The sequence below is a fragment of the Haliaeetus albicilla genome, chromosome 8, assembly GCF_947461875.1.
Source record: "Haliaeetus albicilla chromosome 8, bHalAlb1.1, whole genome shotgun sequence".
NCBI lineage: Eukaryota > Metazoa > Chordata > Aves > Accipitriformes > Accipitridae > Haliaeetus > Haliaeetus albicilla.
In genome coordinates, this window is record NC_091490.1 from 760,389 (window position 1) to 786,255 (window position 25,867).

The 25,867-nt window shown below is 43.5% G+C and overlaps 1 long non-coding RNA gene across 1 annotated transcript; it reads right to left on the reverse strand.

The window, feature by feature from the left end:
• Nucleotides 1–1,714: 1,714 nt before the first annotated feature.
• On the reverse strand, nucleotides 1,715–18,774 carry LOC138686325 (uncharacterized). The gene is made up of 3 exons (XR_011325658.1): nucleotides 18,594–18,774; nucleotides 7,609–9,768; nucleotides 1,715–4,592 (listed from the first exon to the last, which is right to left on the reverse strand). It is a non-coding gene; the product is annotated as an uncharacterized lncRNA (long non-coding RNA).
• Nucleotides 18,775–25,867: the final 7,093 nt, after the last annotated feature.

The following is a 25,867-nucleotide window of genomic DNA, read 5'->3' on the forward strand; positions in this document are numbered from 1 at the left end:
CCACGATTGCCCCTCTTAAAAAATCTTTGCCAGCAGTTTTATGAGGAAATTCATATATACTAATGACATCAACTGGATTGATCAGTTCAATAAGGACATGTTAATTATATCGCCATGAGCATCAGGCTGACTAAGAGAAGGCCACACAGCCATCTCCCAGGGACAGCGGCAAGTGCAAGGAGGGATGCCCTGGTCCTCGTGAGACCTGAGTGACCGGACTGGAGCAGAGCAGCATCCTTTGCGTTGGGGCACGGTGCGTGTGGCCGTGGTAGGGCAGCCGGCAGGGCAAAGCAATGCTGCAGGGACAGAGGCTTCTCCCAAAAGTTGTGCGTTCCTCACCACAACTTCGGTGCCCACGCATTCTCCTGCTCCCAGATAATTCAGTTTGATTCAGTGTTCAGGAGGGGACGTGGTCTCATGGGCTCGCGTGGAGATTTCGCCATATAGAGTTTCCCATCGGTTGCTTATTTTTTCTACATCAGCATGGGGGAAAATAATGGAATTTGCTGCTGCATTTCATGTCCTGCGTTTTTAGTATAATCTCATAGACACTGGAGGTGATGATGTCTAAAGTCCAGCTGTCCATGACACATTTACCTCAGTTTGTTTTAAAGGTCTCTAATGCCAGGGTTTCCCCTGCTTCCCTTTGCTGGAGGCACTGTAGGCTGACAATTGTCCTGAAAATATATTCTCTACTAATTTCACCCTGTTACAACTAGTAATTTCGCTCTTCTACCAATGTAAACGCATCTCTCAGATCCTTCATGTTTATGCCCTTCCAATATATTTATATGTTGTTATGGCCCTTAAACATATTTTTCAAGTTGATGCAACTTTCAGGTTTTCACAGTTAAGAAAGAAATGAATGATGAGTGAGAACAAAGCCTCCTATTATGAAGTAAACTGAAGCACCTGCTAATCATTACTGCACACAGGCATCATGATGGAAGAGGGTGTTAAGTGCCACAAACATGGTCTCCTGCAGCCCCACATGCCTGGCGAAGGAAGAGAGCTGAGGTGAATGTCCTGGTGTCTCCTGCATGGAGGATGAGCACTCAGACCAGTATGCTTTAAAGGAGGTGATGAGGTAGGTATAAGTGACAGGCAGTAAGACATGCATTTGAAATGTGGTATGGCCAGCACAGTGAGGAAGAAAAAAAAAAAGTGTGTCTTTTTGTAAAATTGCACCGCTATGAGAAAATATATTACTGCTTCCCCAATAGAGCACCCTGAGAAATAAATTTTCTCTTCCTCTAACGAGGTGTTTTTGTGGCTACAGCTACTGATGTCTCCACTATTTGCTCTAGCTGCAGGTGTGATTTTCTGACTCACCTGTCCCTCACCCCATTGTACTTGCAAAGAGAAAAAAAGACCCCCGTTCCAATGTAAAGAAACTTTTGATACTGAGATTCCTTTGTTTGTGCACAGGACAATGCCCATGGGAGCAGCTGCTGCCGGTGCGGACGCAGACCGGTGACCAGTGAGCAGAGCAGCGGGCGAGGGGCCAGGGTGCTGCCTGGGGGGGCCGGAGCAGGCAGCCCCCAGTTCCCCCACCACGGGTGCCCCCAGCCCTCCCTCCATCCCTCTCGTCTCCCCTGCCCGCGGCGGCAGCGAGGGGCAGCCCCAGCCCACCCCACGCCTGCGCCCAGCATCTGCAGGAATTTCCTCCTGTTCGGCAAATATTGACTCAGGCTTGAGAGAGCTCTCGTACCCCTCCTCAGGCTGCGTACATCCACCTGGGAGGGAGAAGACGGAGGCAGAGTCAGGCAGCGGCACCCGGGCAACGCCGAGAGAGCTGCAGAGAACAAACACGGAGGATATGGACATGGCCATGTACCAAGGGCTCAGCTTTCTTTGCGCTTGCACGTGAACAAGCTTGCGTTCACCTGATGGGCGGTCAGAAGGGAGAAGCAGAGCTTCAAAATTAAAACTGGGAAAACGATCCGCTCTTTTAAAGCAAATGGCAAAATTACCAGGTCACACGAAGAACTGAATGCGTGCTACATAACAACTGAGTTACATTTTTAGTGAGTGATGGCAGAATATCAAATTATTATTATTTCAAGTAAAAAGAATATTGCAGAGGGAAGAGAGGCAAGTATTGGAAGCCATAGAAGAGAGGCTGTCTCCATTGCTGACAAAATGAAATCCCATCTCTGGGAAGGGCCTGAGAATCTTGTTTGATTTCCTGGGTTTTTTTGTAAAACTCCAGGACCAAACAAGGTATGTTTTACCTGAGGGTGGATTTGTGAAGACCTCTGCACTAATGTACCAGTCATGTCTGGGCCTCCCAGCTCCGGCTGCAGGGCAGCACCAGCCCTTGTCCCCCAGCCCCCCACTGGCATCGGCTTCAGCTGGGGGAAAAAGAGGCGATGGATGCTGTGAGCCATCGGAGGGGGAGCATTTGGGGGGAAAAGACCCAGAGACCCCAGTCTGCCTTTTGCATATGCACTGGGAGCTATCTATGAAAGGGCTGGAGATGCCACCGCCCCAACAGGCGAGGAGAAGGCAGCCTCCGTGCATGGTCTGCCAGCACCATGCGGGACGGCCGAGTGTCCTGGCAGCCCCGACAGAGCATGGTCCTTCAAAGGCTGGCTGTGCCACCTCCAAAGCCTCATGCCGCAGCATGCCTCAGCCTTGCCGTACTTCGGTTCACCCCTGTGCCTGTCGCACACCCGCGTCCATCTCTTCGGAGAGCGCAGCAGCGCGCGGCGACTGGTCCCAGGCGGGAGGTATCACCGTGGGGGGATGCTCCGACTTCAGGTGGGATGTTCGGACTTCTTGCAGCTTGCTGCTGCCAATCTTTACCCTGTAATTTGTTTTTACTGGGCAGATGCCAAGAAAAAGTGTATCGTAAATGCCTTGTATAGTGCTTCTTGGCTTTATTATTAGCATTATTATTTACCGGCTTTCAGTGCTCTGTCTGCATTTTCCCCCTAGGAGAGTACTGTCCTGGACACTGCTGCCTTGCATAGGCAGGAAAGAACACTGACCTTATGAAATTTCTGTGGTGCCTAATTTATATCATGTTATCATGACCATTTCACCATTATATTTGCAGATCAACCTTTCCTCACTTTTGATTTCTGTTCCTTGAGCCGGTTTTCTGTATCAATCATTAAGGTTAATAACTCATCAAGAACAAAAAGCCCTTTAGTCAGCAGCCTATTGACAAAAGATACATTTCATTTTTAATGTAGGCAAGGTCTATAACCAAAAATCACACAATCACTGCATCACCAACTGGCTGAGGTTGGCAGGGACCTCTGGAGCTCACCTGGCCCAGCCCCCTGGAGCAGGGGGCCCAGGACCGTGTCCGGATGGGTTCCGAGTTATCTCCAAGGATGGAGACTCCACCACCTCCCTGGTGGTACTCGGTCACCCTCCCAGTGAGAATGTGTCTCCTGATGTCCAGAGGGACCCTCCTGCGTGTCAGTGTGTGCCCGTGGCCTCTGGTCCTGGCACTGGGCACCGCTGGAAGAGCCTGGCTCTGTCCTCTCGGCACGCTCCCCGCAGGTGTTTATCCACATGGATGAGATCCCCCTGAGCCTGCTCTGCTCCGGGCTGAGCAGTCCCAGCTCTCCCAGCCTCTCCTCGTGGGAGAGATGCTCCCGTCCCTTCAGCATCTTGGTGGCCCCTCGGTGGACTCTCTCCAGTGTGTCCATGCCTCTCTCGCACTGGGGAGCTCAGCACTGCCAGTCTGTAAGCAATTGTCCTAAAGTACACTCAGGGGAAGCAATAACACAGGGGTGGGGTTTTGGGGGGGGCTTTTTGTTGTTTTTTTTTTTTTCCTCCAAAAGTCCACATTGCTTTAATTTATAAGGACCTACCATTTTTTTTAATAGCTACAGTAAATTTATCATCCTTCAAGTAACAGCAAAGAGTAACAAGTTATTTCTTTTAGTATATTATTGGCAATACAGTTTCTATTTTGTTTCCCATTTGCTAAAAAAGTGAAAATAATGGTATAAATTTACTTTCTCTTATGACAGTTAAGTTTTGGATTTGAACCTGGGTTGATATAAGAGAAATGTTGCAATTAGTGCAAATCCAGAGTGCTAATTACATCTTGTCAGAAAGAAGGCAGCTGACCCAAGCAACTTTTAGTTGGGTGTTTTGAACAGCAGAAGGAAAAATATTTCTGAAATGAAGGACAGAAGTTTCTTGCTCTGCCCAAGCCTTCACCAGGCATCAGAAGCACTTTGGGATCTGAGGCACTTGACCATGCTCCAGACAGCGTGTCCCACACAGAACCTCCCCTCCCTGTGTCCGTACGCTGCTGGAGAGCTTGTCCGAAGGTGCCGGTCTGCTAGGGGGACATCTGTCAGTTCAACATCCATGGCTGACATCTCACTTCATCTGCCTTTGACAGTCTGGCAGAAGATACAGATGCTTCACAGCACATTTGGGACCTTTTGCCTGGGGCTTGTTTTTTCAGGGATGACTTTCTTCCTAAGACTTTTAACTGACTGTGGAGTCAAGAGCTCCTTCCTTCTTTTGATGCTTCAAAACTGTAAGTTGATTGCTTGAATTCTTGGTTTTTATTTTCTTCTTGTACAGCTTCAGCAGGCCCCTTCTACAGACAAGTGCTTCTAGAGGGAGACAATACACATCCCATTTAATTCCCTAAATGGATTTATTATGCACATTCTTTAACTCTGTCTTACGGATTTCAGTTTATACTCTTTTGATAGGACATTTAACCTTTCTTATTCACTTAGAGGAATTGAGATCAGTGTATTTCTCAAGGAAGGTCCATTTATAGCTTTTAATTTAGGGTGAATTGTTTGTGGGTTTGGGGACAAAATGAGTTTGTTCCATTGAGTAGTTTCCCAAGTTTTGACAAGATACTGTTCACATGGGTGCTGGATTTCGGATTTCCTTTGCCCCTTCCCACCCTAGTCGGTGATGGGGGTCCCTGCAGCTGCAGGGAGATGGGCATCGTGTCCCGCTGCTGATGGCGAGCGGCTCCCGTCCCTGTCCTGGGGGCACTTGGGGATGGGGGGGTTCAGCCAGGGCTCTCCGTGGGTCCCTTGCCGGGGTGATGCAGATCGCGCCGTGCCATGCATGTCTGTCTCCTATGGCCTCTGCTCGCTCCGGGGGAAGGAACACCCCAACAGCAGATTGCAGGGTCCTGGTGGTTGTGGTGAGGGGGGCTGGGGCGGTCATTCCCTGAGTGGGTGAGCCCCGGGTGGGCTGACACTTGTCTTTGGCAATAGACATATTCAAAGCTTCTTTGACACGTAAACATGATGCTCTCACTGTTGGATGGCTCGCGCCGGAGCTGTTCATAGCACCTCCCACTCTTTATATGCTTTTCCTTGACAAGTAATGAGACTGTCAAGCAATTATTTTGTTTTCAATATAACTACTAGTTAAAATAATTTGGGCAAGCTCTGCATTTTTTGTATCAGCAGATGATATCTGATGTCAGTTTCCACCCATTGGTAGGCTTGGCTTTATTTTTTCCGATAATATTCTGTCTTCTTAGGTTATTCAGGAGATCCTTTCTAGCCATTGCAGGTGGTCCCCTTACTGCTGGGACAGAGCACAAGGCAGCGTGCAGGGTTCACAGTCTCAAAGGCTCAGGTTAGGGTGCAACTGGTCCCCCATGCCCTGATGGATCTATAAACTGCTTGTTTCCTTCAAACACCTGAGACTTATGTCAAGAGATAATTCTTCCCTTATCCTTTAAATCCTTCTACCTACAAAAAGTGACAGCTGCTGATGAAATGACAATATGAGCCAACCAGCGATTGCTGCAGGCTGTCAGTTGGGATAACTGGAGGGCTCGGAAGGTTTAATTTCAATTTGAAATGATTTTATATGGGAAAACCATGAGTGATAGGGTTATAACAGCAGCTGACAAACAGGACCACATCACTTCACGTTTGTTTCCCATTAACTAACTCTGCCTTTCTTCCTTTTAATGTCACATACACTTTTGGAGTCATGTTTCAGTTTAGATCTTTAAACTTCCTGGGGAAGAGGTACTCCCAATGTTTTCTTTCTGCAGAGCAACAGATACAGAGGGTCACCAGCTGACACTGCTATCTGCAAACTATAATTCACTGGCTTGATTTAATCTCTGAGAAAATGGGTAAGCATGATTGCACATGACACCGGATTCCCTCTGTTGTCAAATACATCCAGAACATGGTGCAGTTTGAATTATCAGAAGGATAAAAGTGTACCAGGCTAGTCAACCTCACCATAAATTCTGTATATTTCAAAGTTTAATACAGTAGCCTTTGACGATGTCTCATTCAGATGTCCAGGGATGCTTCTGGAAATCAGCAAGCACCACTTCAGCAGTCAGCTCAGGTCCCAGCAAAGCACCTCTGCCCTGATGGGGCTGGAGTGGAGGACAGCAGGACAGTCTGGACAGCAAGCCAAGCAGCCGGGCTTCCATTTTTCCAAAGGTCCTGCCTGTCCCCTCCCTGACCACAGCCAGCCAGCAGGGTCAGGAAAGACCTCCAGCTCCAGAAGTGCTTCCACAAGGCTGCAATGGCAACAACCCCTGTGAAAGTTGCCTTTCCCAGCTGGTACTACTATGGTAAGGGGGGTTATTTTTTTCATTTTTACTTGAAAATTTGGTACAGCCACCAAAAAAGTTTTCCCTAGATTTAAGTATTACTTGTTTCTGCCCTCTTACTGCAAGCTTCTGTTCTCTACTTCTAGTTTGGAGAATCCTGCAGATTTTAAGGGTATCTATCTGGTTTCCTCAATTTTCCAAGAGAAGGATTTTGATTATATGGTAGTCTGAGCTCAGGAGGCTTTGGAAATGAGCAGTATTTCAGCCTTCACCACATTTCTGTTGCTTAGAGTGCACATCCCTTTATTTTTCACTTGTGATTCTTTAGCTAACATGACGTTAATTGTGATTGGAAAATGATTGAGTCTGTGAATTGTGAAACTGTTCTCTCTTAACATAGCAAGTATTGCTTTGATTAGATTGCTCTCTCCTTTCATTACTGAACAACTTTAAGCTTAAAAAGAAGTTAGAAGTGAATAATATTTGTGTTGAGAGACTCTTTCCCGCTCACTAGTGAACAGATATATGAAAGACAAACCTGCTCTTACGCACAGCCAGAGCACTGTCTCCTCTGTGATTGCTTTTCAAGAAATAAAAATAAGGATCTGCTCGCAAGGACTAAGCACAGTGTTTTCCATCAATCTGCCCATTAGGACTCTTCTGTTTGCAGACCCACCGTACAACATCTTCCTATTTGAAATTACTTCAGTGGGAAGAAAATGGGGGGGGGGGGAAGCATTGCAGGAGAAAGGTGTTATGGAAGTGCCGTCCCTGGAGAGAAATGTGGAGATAAGAGCTGTGACCCGGGCAGGCAGAATGGACATCTCCCTTGCTGGAGAAGAGTGCTGGCTCCCCGTTTCTACTGGACACCCAGGGAGAAGCATTCCCCTCTAGTGGAAAGTAACTTTCCTCCTAAGAAATACCATCTATCAAGTAATAGCTGTGGAAATGTGTTGGTTTAAATTCTTATCAGTATCTTAATCCTTGTACATTATAGAGGAGCCTATTTAATTTCCTATTAAAGCCCTGGTATGAGATGTAAGACAGGCTTTATGCTTCTACATCTTTCTTACCTTCTGCAGGGATGCTCATCCTAAGCAGGCAATGGCCTTCTGGGGGTCCTCCTCATGCAAGAAGGCAGAATCAAACAATGATTAAGAAAAATCAATTAGAGAACTGTTTGTTCAATAATTTTCTTTCATAACTGTGTTACTTGCTTCTCTTTGCGTTCATCACATTTTCAAACAGTCACCAGTCAGTGCTGAAAGGGTGACCAGACGTCTCCAGCTGGCTGGCGTCGAAACGCATTCCCAGGGTGCCTCCTCTTACCGTACTTTAATTAGTGCAGATTCTGTGTTTTGATGTATGTTATAGGGACTACAAGGGATCCTCTGGAGGCATATTTCTGACACCATATGACAAACCTGTAGATCCATCCTATGATTTCTTTATCATGTGTAAACTAACAGTACTTGCGCATCTATACATCACCTGCGCAGTGAGCTCTCTTTTAAAGCATGTATTTATAACGAACAGTGATTTTGGAGTAAGATCCTGTAGTCTTTTCTGTTTCTCCAGGTAACATGAGAGTTAAATTATCACAAGCCCATTTGAAAAGATGAGGATCCACCTCTGCATGTTGCAGAGAGGGCTATTTGCTATTTTAAAACTAATTAATGTTAGATAACCATGATAATCTACTCTCCAGAAGGTAAAGATCAGTAAAGCTGTATTTTACTACAGAGCACTACACCAATTTACATCAGGTGACAAGGTAGTACATTGCATGTATATGAATTTGATTCTTTAAAACCATTTTTTTATTAGTGATAATGGTGTCAGTAAGGGAGAAGCTTTCAGGGGAGGACTTTCCTCTGAAGAAGCATTGCATTATCGCCTTGGTTTCCAATGCATGATGTAGACTAGACACTGCTTTTAATAATAAGATGCATATTTGTGCCCTGTCCTTAATTTGGTGAAAAATCTTTGTAATCCTATAGAGTTCATAATTCATGACCTTGAGAGCTTGCTTACCTGCTTTATGGCTATGCATTTCAAAGAGGATAGAGCAGATGTCTTTATAGGGTAAATCCGTCCGAAGCCAATGCAATGCTACAGCTTCTTGCTTTTTAGCACAAGTACTCCTCAAAATATAAATAATTAAAAATTATTTTTTGTCATACTAAGAGTGAGAGTCCTCATGAGAACTTGTGTGTATTTTCTTAGTGAACCTTCTGGAAAAAGAGTCTACACAGCTTTTCACAGTGTCTCATTACTCAAGGTAGGATTTGCAAGAAGAGGCTGATTCAAAAATAGTTCATGGATCTGTGCTTGAATGATCTTTCCAAAAAGGAAAGAGTAGAGCCCCTGCTGCCCACCACAGACATCAAAGTAGATGCACCATATGAACAAACAACCCATATATCCACCTCCAGTAATGTGGAATCAGCATCCTGAAATCTCTTGTTGTCCAGCCCCAGGAGCCTGGCAGCTGTGACAGGGTGGTCCCCAAAATTTGGCTCAGGCAAAAGAGACAAGTGTGCCAAGAACTAGAGCACAGTTTCCCAGTCAAATTAGTAGTTAATCCCACTCTGGGGTAACATACAGAGAAATTTAAAAATACATTTCCAAACAATAAGAAAAAAAAATAATAATACAACAAAACCCTTTATTTTAAACCCACTTATAAATTAAGGTAATAAATGAAGAAGCTCATTAAAAATCAAATAATAGCAAATTATTTAGATAATTCCAATTAAAATATGTTTTCACATAAACTCTTAGTGCTGACCCAAAAACAACCTTCTAGTTTTCTCTGGAACGCCAAAACATAAATACAGAATCAATTGTTTCTCCACCATATTTTGCTTCATTGCAAATTAAGGAAAACCCATCAAATACAACATTATTATTAATGCCTATGTTTGGCATTCTCCTCTGGAAGTCTATTTATCTCCAGAGCCTGGAGATGCCCACGTGGTAGTGAAAGGAGCGATTACTGCTCATATAAATCTACTCAGCTAATTCTGAAGACTCCAGCAGGAGATGGGCAGCAGTGGGAAATTGCAGCACCACGGGACTCACCACAGGCTGGAAAACCAAGGCATGGATCAGGATAAACACACTTGTGGCCGGCTTACATTGTGCCTGGGACAGCCATGATGCTCACAGCTCTCAGTTGACTTAAATTAAGTTGGTTCAGTTTTGCTCATGAGCTCTAGGCACACGGTTACCTGCAAGGTATTAAGAGTTCAGAAATTTTATGGGGGTCACCTCACCACGGATACTAGAGTCTGCAAAATATCTGCTCTGATGTAATCAAAGTTGTATGCTGCAGAACACTATGTAAAATATTTCTTCACAGTCTTTAGTCAAAGTAACTCAACCTTTTTGGCTCTGCCAAGACGAGCGAGAGGTAACACAGCAGCCATCCAGCAGGACTAAGCTAATGCATCCTCCTGCCTCGCCTTTAGAAGACGCGTATCTGTCGCAGTGATTCTCCCTCCGGTCCTCTCTGGATGTCCGAGGATGTGTGAGCCTTGCCTCTTCCTATTCCTGCTGCGTGCTCCTGGCAAAACTGCTGCAGACGGAAAGGCATTTCCCGGCACCGTCGGCAGCTCCGAGGAGCACGCTGCCCAGTTAAACCTAAGCTGAGACCACGGCCGGCGTCACCACCAGAGCCCCGGGCTCGGCTCGGCCCCAGCCCCGTCTTGCTGGCGCTGGAGCAAGCCCTGGCACTGTGCAAACACCCAAAAGGCTGAAAACTGGGTCGTGACTCCTGGGGGCGACCCTTAAAAACTCTTCCCACCTGATGGGGCTGAAGTGCAGGGTGGACACTGCTCGTCTTAGTAGATCTGCAGCGACTGCAGTATGGATTGCAAGGAATTGTTTTAAAACACTTTGCTTAGAAAAATTAATAACTTGCCTTTAGTCCCTTTTTTTAGAGTCTGCACAAATGCAATTGAAATGATAATTTTAGGAATTTAAATACAGCAGAGAAACAGCAATGACATTATCAAATTATAAGTAAAGTAAAGATCACTTATTTTGTCTCAACCTTTATAGTGAAAATTATTTTCTTATTAAAAAAAAATCAAAGTGCTATTACAATTTTCCCGGGTTTTTAAAGAAGTAATGAGCAGTAAACTCAAGCAATTATTCACGTACGTTATTAAATGTCACTGTGAAACAACTGCATACTATGAAGAGGAAGAGACATCAATTCATGGAGGAAACGTTGGGCCGATTTCATACTCGCTGAATTCTCCTTCCTCAATGTGATGCCTGAATAATTTTATGCACAGCATTTCAAATAAAGGTAGAATTTTCTTCATATCTATTTGACTATGAGTTTAATTGAAATGCTTCTTATACCATCTTGTGTGTTAATTCAACCAGCAAAACCCCCTTACATGCTCCTAAATGATAGAAAATTAGATTGCATATCACATTTTAAACATGATATATACTGACACTGAAGAATTTGTATTGCTTTTACCAATTCAATACCTCAGAGTTTGCAGTCGTCTTTATCCCCAACAACAATTACTCCAGCAAGGGCAGTTTTAATGAAATGTCACTCTTTAAAAGCAAGAAACAAGGTCAAATATCCAAGGTGAAACTGCCCAGACTCTTTGGAGGGGGAGGAGAAAAAGACACCTTCAAAGTTTTCTGTTAAGTGCTTTATTACTTCTGATAGTACCTAAAGGATAATCAGAGTGGCATCATGTTTTATTTATATTTATTTCCTAGTTAACGTATTGTTATTACTACTTAGAATTTGATATGTTAAACTCCACATTAACAGGAAATAAAAAATGCAATAAAATGGGATCCAGTACAAAATCTTAGAAATCAACATACAACCTTATTTTTTTTCTAATAAAAATATAGCATTTATTTTACTTCCAATTCCTAATTTTCTGCGATTTCAAGTCCATCTGTGCAAGAGGATGCAAACCGCTCTCACCCTGGCGCAGGTGTAAGCTCAAAGCCACACAGCTGGGGAGCTGCTGGGGGAACAACAGAAAACCCGGGAGGGATCACGGGGTTCCTGATAGGGATTTTGCAATAATCGAGGAGAAGAATGGTTTCAAAGGTATGCAGACTTCATCAAGACAATGACACAAAATGTCCCCCTAAACTGAGGTAAGTCTTAAAAACAAATAATCCACAATCTACGGGTGTGTTTGGTCTGTTTACCAGCAAGAGGTGATTCAGAGACAGAGGAAAGAAGGCGGCAGAACTGGGAGTCGCTGAGATGTCTCGATGGAAACAGAGGACAGAAAGCAGAAGAGTCTGGAATTGTGATTTTCTGAAGTCACTAATGACTCTGAAAAAAATTATGGCCCGAGAGACCACAGATACCAAATCACAAGTGTCTTCTGCTGAGGAACTTCGGTCTGAGGGACATAATTTGGAAATCTCCGGGTGCTGGTACAACTCTGGGCAATTCCAATACCCCTGAGCAGAAGAGGGAGTTTTCCAAGTAATACAGGGAAAGTTTGTAACAGGCCACATCTATCAATTAAGGAGAAATTTATAACAACACCTAGCTAGCTTAAATTCAAGTGATCACAGCCTGCTTGGTGCTAGCTTAGATTCAAGTGATCACAGCCTGCTTGCAATAACAAATGTTATTAAAATGAAGTCCAGACTTCATAATGTAAACAAATCATTAAAATTCTGAAAACAGTTATGATCAATTTTATAAAAACATCCTGAAGTCCTTCAAAAGGCCACCGTATGGTATGATCAAGAAAGACGGCTATACTGCCTAAAGAAATATCAGCCAAAGAAACTTCAACTGACCTACAGGAAAACTGCAGACATTTGTATGAAAAGCAAACGGAATAAAGGGAAAGTGAACAGTAATGAATATGCATGAGGGGTAGAAATCCAGAATAATATTAAGGGAAGCGAAGGACAGAAGAAAAATCAGTATCTAGCAGGAGTCAGAACAGTACAAATGGCTTTTCTAATGAACATTATGAATAAAAATAATTCCAGTTATGGGATTATTGTATTTTGAGATGGAAATGGAAACCTTTTCAAGTATAAAAGGCAGGAAAATCCAATAACTGTGGCAGGTCTACACCTGGGAGAAAGCCATACCATAGGAAGATGAAGCACTTCTCTTTCGAGTATTAACTCATGACATATATTAGAAAAATGCTGCTAAGCCTGGTCTTTAAAAGCCAGAACCTCCAAATAAATAAAAATATTTTAAAAGATTTGGCCATGGGGCTCTCTGGACCCTCGGTGCTTTCTCAGGACTGGTACAGCTTGGGTTGTGCCGGCATGCAATGGGCACACGGCATGGCACAGGCAGCACAGGGCTAACAGACTGCCAGCGGTGCCAGGAAAAATAATGGGACAGCTGATAAGGGACTCAATTAATAAATTGAGGAAGAGTAATATAAATAATGCCAATCAAGTAGGGTGTACTGATAATAGATCCTGTCAAACCAAATTGACGTCTTCTTTTAATGAGATTATGAGCTTGGTTGATAAAGGTAATAGTGTTGTTGTAATGGATGTCTGTATAGCATTTGAATTGGTACCACGTAACATTTTAATTAAGAAACCAGAATAATATAAAGTGCACATAATAAACATGCAGTGCATTAACAACTAGCTAACTGGCGGTTCTTGACACGTAACTGTGTGCTTTCCAGATGAGGTGCTCTAATTCCAGATGCTATGGCTTGGTTGGTACAATAGGTCACATTAGCTGCTGCATATGGTCCTTCCTGGCCTCTGATCTCTGTATCACAGTATTTGGAAAATGTTTTTAAACTTGAGATAGTTGGAGAAGCTATTTAGAGAGGACTGTGCTCTTTCTATCTCAGATGTCATTGGCGTACAGAGCTTTTTCTTTTTTTTTTTTTTTTCCAAAGAACTGCGTGTTCTCTGCTTCTTGTTGCTTAAACTGCATTATCCTGAGTCCAGTGGGATTTCTGATGTATACTACCTGTTGATTTTAACAGCAGAGGATTCACTTTTTTATTCTTCCAGTCATTGCTCTGCAGATCATTTTATGTCACAGTCATGCAAACGGGACCATCAGATGGTGTCGTGGAAGCAGAAATGGGATTCTGGAAGAAGGCTAGTAAACCAGGACAGAGGACGAGAGCACTGTGCTCTAGGACTATTTTTCTGACCTGCTTCCAGCATGATTTCTCCATGTTTTTTTTGACCTGGGTGGTTTATCACCTATCTTGACACCTGTACACAACATTTTTCTCTGAACTGCTGCAATTTGGAGTCTTCAGCATCTCAGTCCTCTTCCAGTCATTTTTTATTTGCTCTTTGGTCACGAGCCTAAAATTCCCTTCTCTTGCCAGCCTGCAGCACCCATCAGTGAGAGGGGGATTGTTAGCGTAGGAGTGTTAGTCTTGGTTTAGTTACCAGTGCTATAGGTTTGGTATCCCTAGCTTCCCACAACATAACTACGGGACCACTGCTGTACACCAGAGCACATGCCTGAAAAACCCACAAATCCTAGACTGGTTGTAGCAATGATTATAGCCTTCAGCTTGCTTTAGAAGCATGAGATAGAAATTAGCACTGAACAGAGCACAGGCTCTGCTGTTTACTGAGAAACGCAGGTAAAAGGGGTGTTGTATTCTTTTCCTTGAGAGAAAAATCTAGCATAAAATATAAAAAGAATACAACAGAGAGGAATGTGTGAGAAATGATGGCGTGGCTAATTTTTCTCTATTTGTTCTGTTTTGTTTTAGGCAGTGACCCTTATCGTACAACATTACGCTAACCATGAAAGGTATTGAATGCAGACAGCTCTTACACAGTTATTTTGATACTGTACAATATCCTTAATAACATATTCATTTAGAGTTTGATTGATGTAAAGTTATTTAATCTTCTGGCTGGATGTTTTCAGATGATGAGTATGAATCTGAATCTATTATTATAGCAATCCATTAGAAATACCCCAGACTTCTGTTTCTCAGTTTCTGAATGCTTTTTAAAATATACACACACACACACATATATATATATAAAAATACACATATAGCCTTACACACAAGTACTGATGTCAATGCTCAGCACCTGAGGAGCCCTAAGGACTTCAACATAAATACACAAATAGCAAAGTTCACGGCAGAGCTAACTCTTTGTCTCCATCTAATGCAATATAGCAAATAAACAAGGATGCATGGGAAGTCTTCTGAATATGTAGGAAGTCTTCATTACAACTAGAGTGCATGTGACTCTGCAATAAAATAAAAGTGCTGTCACTTAATGTGGTGCTACAAAAGGTGGTTATGAAACTGGAATGTACATTGCTGTAAAAGGCATTAAATATCTGCCACTTTTCACCAAAATACAATTTACAGTATTTTGCTGCAATAAAAATAATCAGCCAGGATTTCTAAAAGATGATTAGTAATTCTACCTCAGTGTTCGAGTGTCCAGCTCAAATCTCCTTTACGGCGGCTGATTTGCAGAGGCATTTCTGGAAATCTGAAGTCTTTTCAAGCTCAGCATCTAAAAGCTGGAATACCCCAAACCACAGCTTATCTTCATAAATGTTGTCCTTAAGGACTGTGGCAAAAATTAAGCACAGTGTGAAGGTCTAATTTTCTGAATGACAGCATAAATCATAACTGGAGGCAGTTGCTTAATTAAAGCTGTGCAAATAAATGACTTTTCAATGTTCTGGCAGTTCCAAGAAATCCAGAAGTCATTTCAGGTCAAACAAAATGGTTCATTTAACCCTTTGATACGCTGACATATTTTGTTGCAGTTTTAAGCTTTCCTTAAGCATTTACCTCTGAAACTAAAAGGTATATTGAAAGACATTTCTTAACCAAAATAATGAAAATATAAGCTGAAATTATTTATAATCAGCAAACACACACATTTCATTGGTGACTCTGAAAATTAAGTTTTGAAGTTTTGGTCTAACTTTATAATTTCCTAATGTAAAAATTCAGAAAAGCTGGAACAAGTTTATGACCATTTCATTGTCACCAATACATTTTCTCTGTCAAAACACCAAATGTTCCCATTTCCAGCTACAAGTGCGTGGGGCAGGATGGTGAGTGAGGCTGAACCAGAGTCAGGATGAACCGTGGTTTCTGCCACACACTCGCAGAAGGGGAGGTCATCAAGACTCTCACTGGCTGAATAGATAGCAAGAAATAAGTTGAAATAAATTACTTTTTAGGAAGAAAAATGTGTAAGGGCTTCTGCTTGGAATATTGAAAGTAATTAAAGAAAGAATTGACAACAAGTTTTGGAATCCCTTAAAGTGTCAGTGATGTGGTGGACTCTAGCACATCTACCCACCACTCCTCCATCCTCCATCACTGACAGCGTGGCAGAAAATGGCTGCAACTGAAAATGGTGTTCGACCTACTCAGTAATGGCTTTATCATTAAAATGTTGAGATAAAACGCGAATCTGAAACTGATTGGCAACCTCATTGCACCTAAGTCAGAGAGCACTGGAAGTGGGAGCGAGGTCCCCAGCACTCCTCACTGAAGGTCTTAATGCCTGGCAGATGGGACGAGGACAGCCAGGTCTGTGCCGAGACCCTCCTGGTGTGCCCCGTCTTGCAGGGTCTAGACTTGCCTTTCAAACCTCTTCTTCCCATCTAAGTGCATTTCTGTGGGTGTCAACTATGACTACGCTGTAAAGAATAAAATAGAAACAAGGCAGATTGTCATATAAAAATGAACAGATGGGGAACCTATATTTAGAAAACAAACAAAAAGGGTAGGGAAGGAGGTGCTTGCATGTGAAAGGAGAGATTTTTGTGATGTCTGGCTTAGTAGCGCTAATTATTCCTGGGCAAATACAGTGGCCAGCTAATGTCAGTTGCCTACACTGGATAAAATCTGATTTTAAGATAAATGGTAAATCCTACACATCCCAGAGATGGCGATAACGCCTCCAGAGAAAGGCCAAAGCGGGCAAGATTCACGTGTGACCCCAATAAACGTCTTGTGATGAAACTGTTGGTTTAGAGCGGTCACATTTCCAGGCTCAGCTGAATGCTTTGCTGCCTCTTGGCTTCCTGATGTGCCGGAGAAGGCAGGAGGAATTCCCAAATAACACGCTATTCATTTCTTCCTGACATCGCAGCGCGATGTTTAGTGATCTATCAATCTCCTATTACAGAGCATTATTATATTCTACCCAGGCAGGCTTCCCCTTGCCTGTTATTTAGAGTGGACCTCTGTCCTCTGCTTCTCATAAAAAGCCTTAAAAGAAGCTGCAGTGCTATATTTAGAGCCAGCCCGCCTCCCAGCACCATCTTCACACATGAAAGCACAGTATGATTTGAAGAAAAGTGTTTTCATTTTAAACAGTTTCAGAATCAGAGTTACCAGAATGTGATATCATTTTACACTATAACAGCAGCACCGTGCCTGCTGCTCCTGCTGATGTTTGCTTATCTGGGTTTTATACCTCCATTGGACATGTTAAAAGTGAGGGGCTAATAGGCAGGCTTCTTGACATGTAACTGCTGCTAAAATGAAAAGAAGGAAGAGAGGAAGAAAACCCGAATTAGAAAAACAAGAAGGGCTCTGCTTGTGGAGAATTAGCAATTACGCACAGAGTTTCTGATAACTACAGGGGATTACTTAATATTTTTCTGATCAGTGATGTTATAGGATTGACCTTGCCTCCAAGAAACTATGCTCCATCAGAAAAGCAGACACATTTTCATTGCCTTTTAAATAACTCTGAACATTTTACAAAAATTATATGCATTGCTATAAATACGTCATACCTTTCTAACATTCAAAGGCTCCATTTTTAAGAGCTTTACACTTTTTTTCTCCAGAAATCAGTGATTTCAAGGTCAACTTTTATTTCCTGTACACATTAAGTGAACTCATTCCCTATCAACTAGTTCACTCGTGGCTTCACAGCTGACCAACATAATTTTGTTTTCCCCTTAATTCAGCAAACTTATTTTTCATATACTTAAGTCTCATTGACTTCAGTGGATGCTAAGCACTACCTTATTAATTATTAATGTATTTAAGTCACAGACTGAAGTGAAACCCTAGTCAGTCAAAGGAGGACTATTGAGAGTCACTTCAGTTTTGGAAGAATCAGTGCAAATCTGTGGATGTCACGGAAACAAAACTTTTTTTTTTTTCAGGTTATTTTATAGGGGTGGGGGTTTTTGTTCCATTTGGAAAAAGAAGTACAGGGAAAAGTAAAAAGGGGTCTGAGAGATCAGGTCATGAGGCTAATTTTGTGAGATAGTCAGCCAGTTTTGCAAAACAAAGAATTTCCAACAAAAATTAAATGTACAGCCAGGAAACAGCCAAAAAGCTGAAAGCTGAATTTGTGGTGTGTAACAGAAATGTGATTTCTCAATATAAGGATAAATAAAATTTTAGAAAATCTCAGTATTTCTGAAATGTACCACTACCAACTACACACATTTCATGTTTTCTGAAATCACATATGTTGAACGTATACGCTTCAACAGCTAACACACAATTTTTTACTATTTTCATTTTTTTACACATTCACGTGATAGCATTGAAATATAATTTCAAATTCATATATCTTTACTACGTCTAACTTGAAATTGCACCTAAAGGAATGACTGTGAAAGATTAATGGCACAAGCACTTGTGGTAAGAATATGAAAAGTGATATCCTTGCCTATATCCCATGTGCATATTTATATGGAGCATGCCATAAGTATGCTGGGGAGATGCTGGCTTGTCTGCACAGGCTGCTGTTCCTGGGCCACACAAAATGGATTTACCTTATGTCTCATTCACTCCCTCTACCTGCAACCCATGCAACAAAAGCTGACAAGACACAGAGCCTGCGTGGCTGCACCCTACTCCCAGAGATTACTGTTGCTCCCTGGATTAGTGATTGTGGTTGACATCTTGTGAACAACCCATGGTTATTCAGGATGAATGGCTAGAGCTGGCGGACACGAGCTCTTGTGCTCTTTATGATCTCAAGACAGCAATGGTGAAATGCAAAAACGCAACAGGAATTTGGCAGAAGTTATCCCACATGGTGAGATTTTTCCCCGAGATGAACTTACATAGGAACATGAAGAGCAAGACAGACAATCTTGGTTAGCATGCGATGGCAAGAATTCTTGATAACACAGTCACCGTACAACATTCAGGGCACCTCTCTTGCCTTTGGCCAAGACCTCTGATGAAATCTCAGTCTTCCTGCAGGTACGCTTCTGGTGTATGCTGTCTGTCATTATCCAACATTTCACTGCAACAAAAGAAATCAGCAAGCTGACAAAGGTATAATTATAACATTTATAATTATATCTATGTGCCAGGAAAACAGACACCAATGTGACAGTGGCTGCCTGCTGTTGAGGTACCAGATTTTGATCTCCCGCCCCAGCTGAAGCCTCAAGCCCAGACATTGTCCCTCTCCTGTCTCACTAGCTTTGTCAACAGGAATCATCACCGACAGGAGCATTACCAGGCTCTGGAGAAGACGACTGCGAGGAATACTGCTCCTGACAAACAAGCCATTTTCAATCCATTAGTATAAGCTGTTTTACTCCAAACCTCTTTAGCTCCTCTCAGGAAAGAAACTTTTTACTCACGGCCATTTTTTCCTCAAGATGCCTCAAGTTTCCATATTCCCAGAAGCATCTGCTCCCTAATCACCCGTTTGCAGCTTGCTCAGCAGGCCCCTGCCCGTGCCCCACTCCCAGAGGTCTGGGCGCACTGCTGTCACCTGCACCCCACGCTTCCTGAGGACGGCACGGCCAGCACAGTGGCCCTGGGATTGCTGTCGGCCTTCTCTTCTACACAGCAGGACCTAACATTAGTTAGAAACTGCGACTCTGGCCAGGGGGGGCTACTGTGAGAATTACCAGTGCAACAGAAGCTGCTGCTTGATGTAAACTCCAGGCGGACAACAGATTTGTCGCCAAACTGAACACCACCTTACAGGACACTCGGTCCTAAATAGCTGTTTGTAGCGGCCTCTCCAGAGCCTGCTGCTAGTGCATCATCACAACTTTTGCCTTTGGTCTCTAATATTTCATGCTCAAAGCCATTACACAAATAGGGTAATGCTCCTGCTTTGCCCAGGGCTTACATTAAATCACAGTCTTCAAAGACACCTGGCAACTGATGTATGGGAAATACAGCAGGATCAACTGCTGACTTGGACAGGGAGGTGACTGCCCTCTTGGGGTACCGCTATGCTGTGGAGGTGCAGAGCAGTGACCCTGCTTTCTGTGGGATGAATATCCACACACCGAGCTGTGACATATGCCATCTTTAGTTCTTTCCTCTTCCCCACTGCTACAGGCTGATGCAGGAGGATGTTAAATAAAGACATTACATTTATTTGCTATTTCAGTGTCCAAACACGACAGCCTAAACCCCCAAATTTTCACTATTTTTACCTTTTACATGAAAAAACACAGGCTGCTCAGCAATACACAGGAAAAACAGACTGCTCAGAAGTAGGCAGAAAAGAACCCCAGGTTTTGTGCAGTACATGTTCTGGTCCTGTTCACATTGCAAGCAGTAGCATTTTGTCACAAACTCATTTTCCAAAGCATATATTTGCTCCCTATATATTAGTCTTAAATTTAACCTGCTGAATCTAAACCAGACTATTTTGATAAAATTAAGGGGCCAAAAAAAAGTAGTATGAAAAACAACTTCAAGGGGTGTGTGAGTTAACCTAAGCCATCTCCCACTTTAACTTACAACTTCATTTAGCTCCTAGACATGTAACATCAATTTGACCTCAATTAAACCCACTTATTCCTATTACAATTCACCTCTGCATTTGGCTCTTTGTTTTACAATGCAAGCAGATATATTATAAAGAATAATTCCAATTATTCTCTGTGTGTGCTGATGGATTAAAGATGACATACGGCCTGGTGGAGGGTGTTTGGAGGAAAAGGGCCAGATATGGGGAATCTGGAAAAACTCTCTCTATAGTTAAGCACTGTTATCGCTGCCAAGTTGCAGAGCCCAGGCATGCTGCTCTGACTTTAAATGAGCGAAGCGACTGCTGCAAACTCAAATGCGGTCTCAGAGACAAAGTTGGAACATTCATCATGGTGGTAAACATCTGCCAAGCCTCATGTCTTCAGTTGGTTGCAGGACTAGATCTGCACTGGGCAGGCATATACCCAATGTTCTTGTTCAAACTGGTACCAAAACCCAGCAGCACACTTTTATGAGGTCTCTGGGGCTGTGCCGCTTTAATGTATTTCACGTCGGTCTACTTTCACAAATGTGGCAGCAGAAGAGTTTCAGTTTCTTTGCCTACCAAAAACCAGTGATTAAATGCAGTGTCTGTTAGCAGCACCAGATACATAGGATACAGTCCACGATACTTAATATTTAAACAGATTTCCTACATAAAAATATTTTACTTCCAATAATATATTTTTACACTGACTTCCTCATTAGGTCTTCTGAAATACAGTAACTCTGACATTGTCCTAGCTATAGAAGACATCTTAATGACACAAGCAAATGTAAATGGCTTTTAGAAAACCACCCCAAAGCAGCTTCTTTTGCATGATATAAAGCAGCACAGATCCACCAATAGAGTCATCTTGATTTATGCTGGCTGTAATTCTTGCCCACAATATTTAACAGCTTTTATTAAATATTTAATTATCTTTTTGAATACTTTCCTTGATCTCTGCCCTTTTCTCCTGGGACAGGCTCCCAGGCAGCCAGCACTGACACTACTTCTATAAGAATATTAAATGTTTATAGTGATTTTTATATCGAATGATCTCAAACCGCTTAACAGAGTGGAAAGGATTAGTCATCTCGCCTTTGAAACAGAATACGTCCTCCACTCTGCTCGGAAAACATTATTTACCGCAAGTTTTTCAGGGGAGAACTAAGAACACAGGGGAAATGTAGACAGAGCCAGAGGTTAATTATTCAAGCGTGAATCTGGCCAGGACAGTGAGATGAACCTCCCTCCTTACTTCAGGGAAGATGCCATGTGATCCTTAAGTACTGCAACTCATCCCAGCTCCTGTTTTACTTCTCAGCTAAAGAGGGTCATTTACATCATTATAGGTTGGACTCTGAGGCTAAAGGATGCAACGTGCTAAATGTGTGTTTATCCTCCTCCTTTTTCAGCTGGAATTTTCTACTTTGAGTTTAACTAAGTGAGAAGCTTTCTTTTTCTTACAACATAAGCCAACAACTTAGAACAGCACCCAATTAAAAGAAGAAATATTTTGCTGCACTGCAGCACATGTGTGCAAGTACAAATGGTGCTGGCAATTTTAAAGGCTGTAATAGACTTCTCTTACCAATGGTCTTTCTGGCTGTTGAGGGGAAACAGCTTAATGCTCTAAGGCAAATAACCAAGTGCGTTTCTGATAATGACCCGGTTCTGAAGCTGTGAATCAAGGAGGCAGTTTGCCATGTGCTGTTCTTTCAATATACATGGATTGAGGGATCTCATGTTAAAGTAGTAATTTATTCTTGGCTTGTTTTAGACAGCCTCAGTTTTCCATAGAGTGTTCCAGCATCCCAAGGAGTCTCTTTAGGAACTGAAATGCAATTTGGCACCTGGAATGTCCTCATATTTTATTTAAACAACAAAATGTATCTTAATTTTTTATGTGTGCAATACATATTGATATGCCAGAATACTGAGAAGAAATTGCTTTCTGTTTTTCAGCAAGGAGTCTTATGGGTAGGGCGTTTATATGGGACTTTTTGAATGAGCACAAAACCCTCCCACAGCTATTAGGTAGGAACAATTTTTCATAGTGCCATTGCCAGTTCACCAGAGTTACCATGGTCAGCCCCTCACATGGCCATGCTCACAAGACAGAAATCACCATGAGCACTTGTCCTTGTCCTTTGATATCTCTAGAACATGCCACCACAAAATGTCACAAGCTTTTGTTTTGAAAATGCTGTTGTTTTAGTTAATATATGCGGTTTGAAGCAGAAGAGTGAAATCCCAGCTGAGGTGGAATCTAACAGCATGTCTACATCTGGATGGAGCCCTTACCATCAGGTTACCATGGCATTACATGTTGACAACACGGAAATCAATTTTGACAAATGACTTGCTTTCCTAAACCTGTAGCAGTTTAACATTAAAAACACGGGAAACACGGGGAGACAACACATGGTGTCAGTCATACAGCCTAACCAGAAGAAATCCAACCAACCGTCGCTTCCTGCTCAGAAGCAAACTGATGTTGAATAGAGCAAATGGGTTTTACTTCCAGATAGAAAACACTGAAAGAATAAGAATCAGAGTTGCACAGTGAAGATCAACTGAAATATACTTATTTTCTTCTATGCAACCGTGAGTTTTGACTCTGTATGCATACATAAACACATATTTACTATGCTGAATAAACTCATAAATTATTCTTTAACTGCAAGAAACTATTAGATATGAAATCATGGGAAAGTTATTAAATGGGACCAGCTAATGTTTACAGAATGGGTAGAATCTGCCATTCCGTACTGGTCTGATGTATCAATAGATAACATATAGGAATCATAATAAAAAACTTCTACGTGGACAACAGCACAGCTGCAGTATTGGACCAAAGAATGTAGTTTAAACTTCACTTCAGCTTCACTGAAGGGGGCTGATATGCCTTTAATTACTAAACCACAGCAAGCAGGCGGATGAACCAAGGGCCTATCCACCCCCTCAGTTAAACTTAGAACTTACAGAGGAAATTAACTTCAATTTTCCCATCACTGAAAGTGATGGGATTATTTTCAGTAATCCCCTAACTTGACTTCCAGAGAGCCATGGTTCAGACCTGGCAAGGTGTCTGACTGCCCATGCCTCGGGGTTGCATTATAAGCCCAGACTCTGCACACACGGAGCAGAGCCTAGAGCACCCAGCTGGCTGAGAAATGGGTGGATATTGCTACTTTTGAGGATGTGTTTTGCGTGAGGCTTCCAGAGTGGCTGAGGGGATCTACGTGCCATGAGCCCCTTGGAAGGTGCCTGGGATGGGTCTCCAGTGGCTGGGAAAATCCCACTGAGCAGTGTTGCTCCCCAGCTTTATAAAAGTGGATTTGAGTTTAAAATTACTTTGCAGTCATTACAGTGCTGTTTCATGCGTTATCTTTGCCAGGTTTATACCAATAAATGACCTATACAAAGCTATACTATTCTGAGACAAGCTTCACTAAATTGTTTTTAATATTTAGACTCTCCACTCCATCCTGTGCATATACACGTTACACAATACATGTTACACAGTTCTTGGAGTCAATCAGGCAGGGAAAATACAGTTCAGTCAAGGACATGTTCTTGTGTTTTAACATCTCTCATTTTCCCGATTCCCAGCCTCTCCTGATGTTCTCTCTAATCTTTTTCCAACTCTTAAGCCTTTCGCTTTCAGGAAGGGCTAATTTAGCTCAGTAACGCTCTTGTAAAGTGAGGGAGAAGAAAAATGAAAAAGCCAGTCATAAAGATGGAGTTATATACATTCAATATGTAATGACTATACTTAAGATGTACTTAAAGACAATGGGCAGCACCTTCATTACTGTGTTATTGCTTCTTACAGCAAAGTTACCCCATTACCGACAAATAAATCCCAGAAGCCCATTGTATAACGACTGTGATTTTTCTTTCGCGAATACCACAAAAATACCCTAAAAAAGCTATGAAAAATTTTGACCAAAACTGCAAATAGCAAAGTGTCGTGGTTTCATCCCAGCCGGTACCGAAGCCCCGGGCAGCCGCCGTCCCCCTGCCACCTCCCCGGCCGGGCCACGCCGGGATGAGGAGAAAACGGGAAGAAAAGCTCGTGGGTCGAGACAAGGACAGGGAGGGATCCCTCCCTCCCTCCCCACTGACGGGCAACAGACAGGCTCCGCTCGGGGAAGAAGCGAAACCGGTTTCCCTCGCTGCCGATCGACTCCAAACGAGGAGAACGAGGAGCAAACCCCGACCTGCGAACCCCTTCCCCCCAGCCCTCCCTCCTTCCCGCCTCAACTCCGCTCCCGCTTCTCTCTCCCTCCTCCCCCCGGCGGCGGGCAATGGCGGTTGGGGTCCGCTCACCACACCTTGTCTCTGCCGCTCCTGCCTCCTCAGGGGGACGGCCCCGCACTCGTCCCCTGCTCCGCCGCGGGGTCCCTCCCTCCGCCAACTTCTCCGGCGGGGGCTCCTCTCTCCCCGGGCTGCAGGTGGGCGTCTGCTGCCCCGCTCCCCTCCACGGGCTGGGGGGGGACAGCCTGCCGCCTCACCGCGGGCTGCGGGGCCGTCGTCCGTCTCCGTCTCCGTCCCCGTCCCCCTCCTCCTCCTCTCCTTCCCTCGCCTCACCTCGGCGGCGGCCGCAGGGGGCCTCGTCCCAGTCGTCCCGCCGCGGGTTCCCCTTCTTCTGAAAGGCGTTCGTTCTCCCCCAGGGGCTCTTAAAGGCGTCCGTTCGTTCTCCCCCAGGTGTTCCCGCCGTGGCTGAGGGGCTCGGCCTGGGCCGGAGGCGGGTCCGGCCTGGAGCCGGGGGAGCTTCCAGCACCTTCCAGCAGGAGCCGGCCCTGCCGGCCCTGCCCCGCCGACGGAAAAAAACGACACACGAACCCGAGACACAAAGAAATTCTACATCCAAGACTAGTAACTTGTTCTTCTTGGAAATATCAAGAGGTCTTGAAGGCTTTTACTCAGCACTAGAGTGTTTGTCACAGGACAGGGGGTTAGACACGGAGCAGCAGCTTAAGGATTTAGCATTTTTCTTTGATCTATTCCAGTTCATCCCCATCTCTTATTTCACTTTCTTTTTCATTTTTAATGTAAATGTGTGCTTGACAGAAGTGTTAAAAATGTCATAGAAATAAATTGTCACCGATAACGTTTTTAAATTTATGTTTTCTTTAGCAGAGCTGTTGGCAGGCTCTGAGATGTTCTAACGTTCATCTCCCTGATGAAATCCATCAGCGATCACAGTGAAAAGTTGGGACCCTCCACATCATCAGGAATTAGCCCAGCTCCGCTCTCACTGGGGAAAAACATTCACATTGACTGTGGGGGCAGAGGCAGGATATCAATGGAGACTTCCGAAAACCTGAACATTTGGGACTGTTACATGGCATTTCCATGCAAAAAGCATCCATCCTTCTCCAGGTGCTGGTGGGGTTTTGTCCCAGCAGAAAGGAGTGCAAGGCCAGCACAGAGCGGGTCTGTGGCTGCCGCTCAGGACCAGAGCCCTGCTCAGCCTGTGGCTGCAACTCGGGAGGAAGGTCCGTCCTTCCCAGTATTTCTATGCTTCCTGATGTAATTTTCTTCGTTGAATTTTCTCACTCACTTTCTGGACAAAACCTGTAACAATGACAGAATCCTGCAGTGACTTTAAATCTA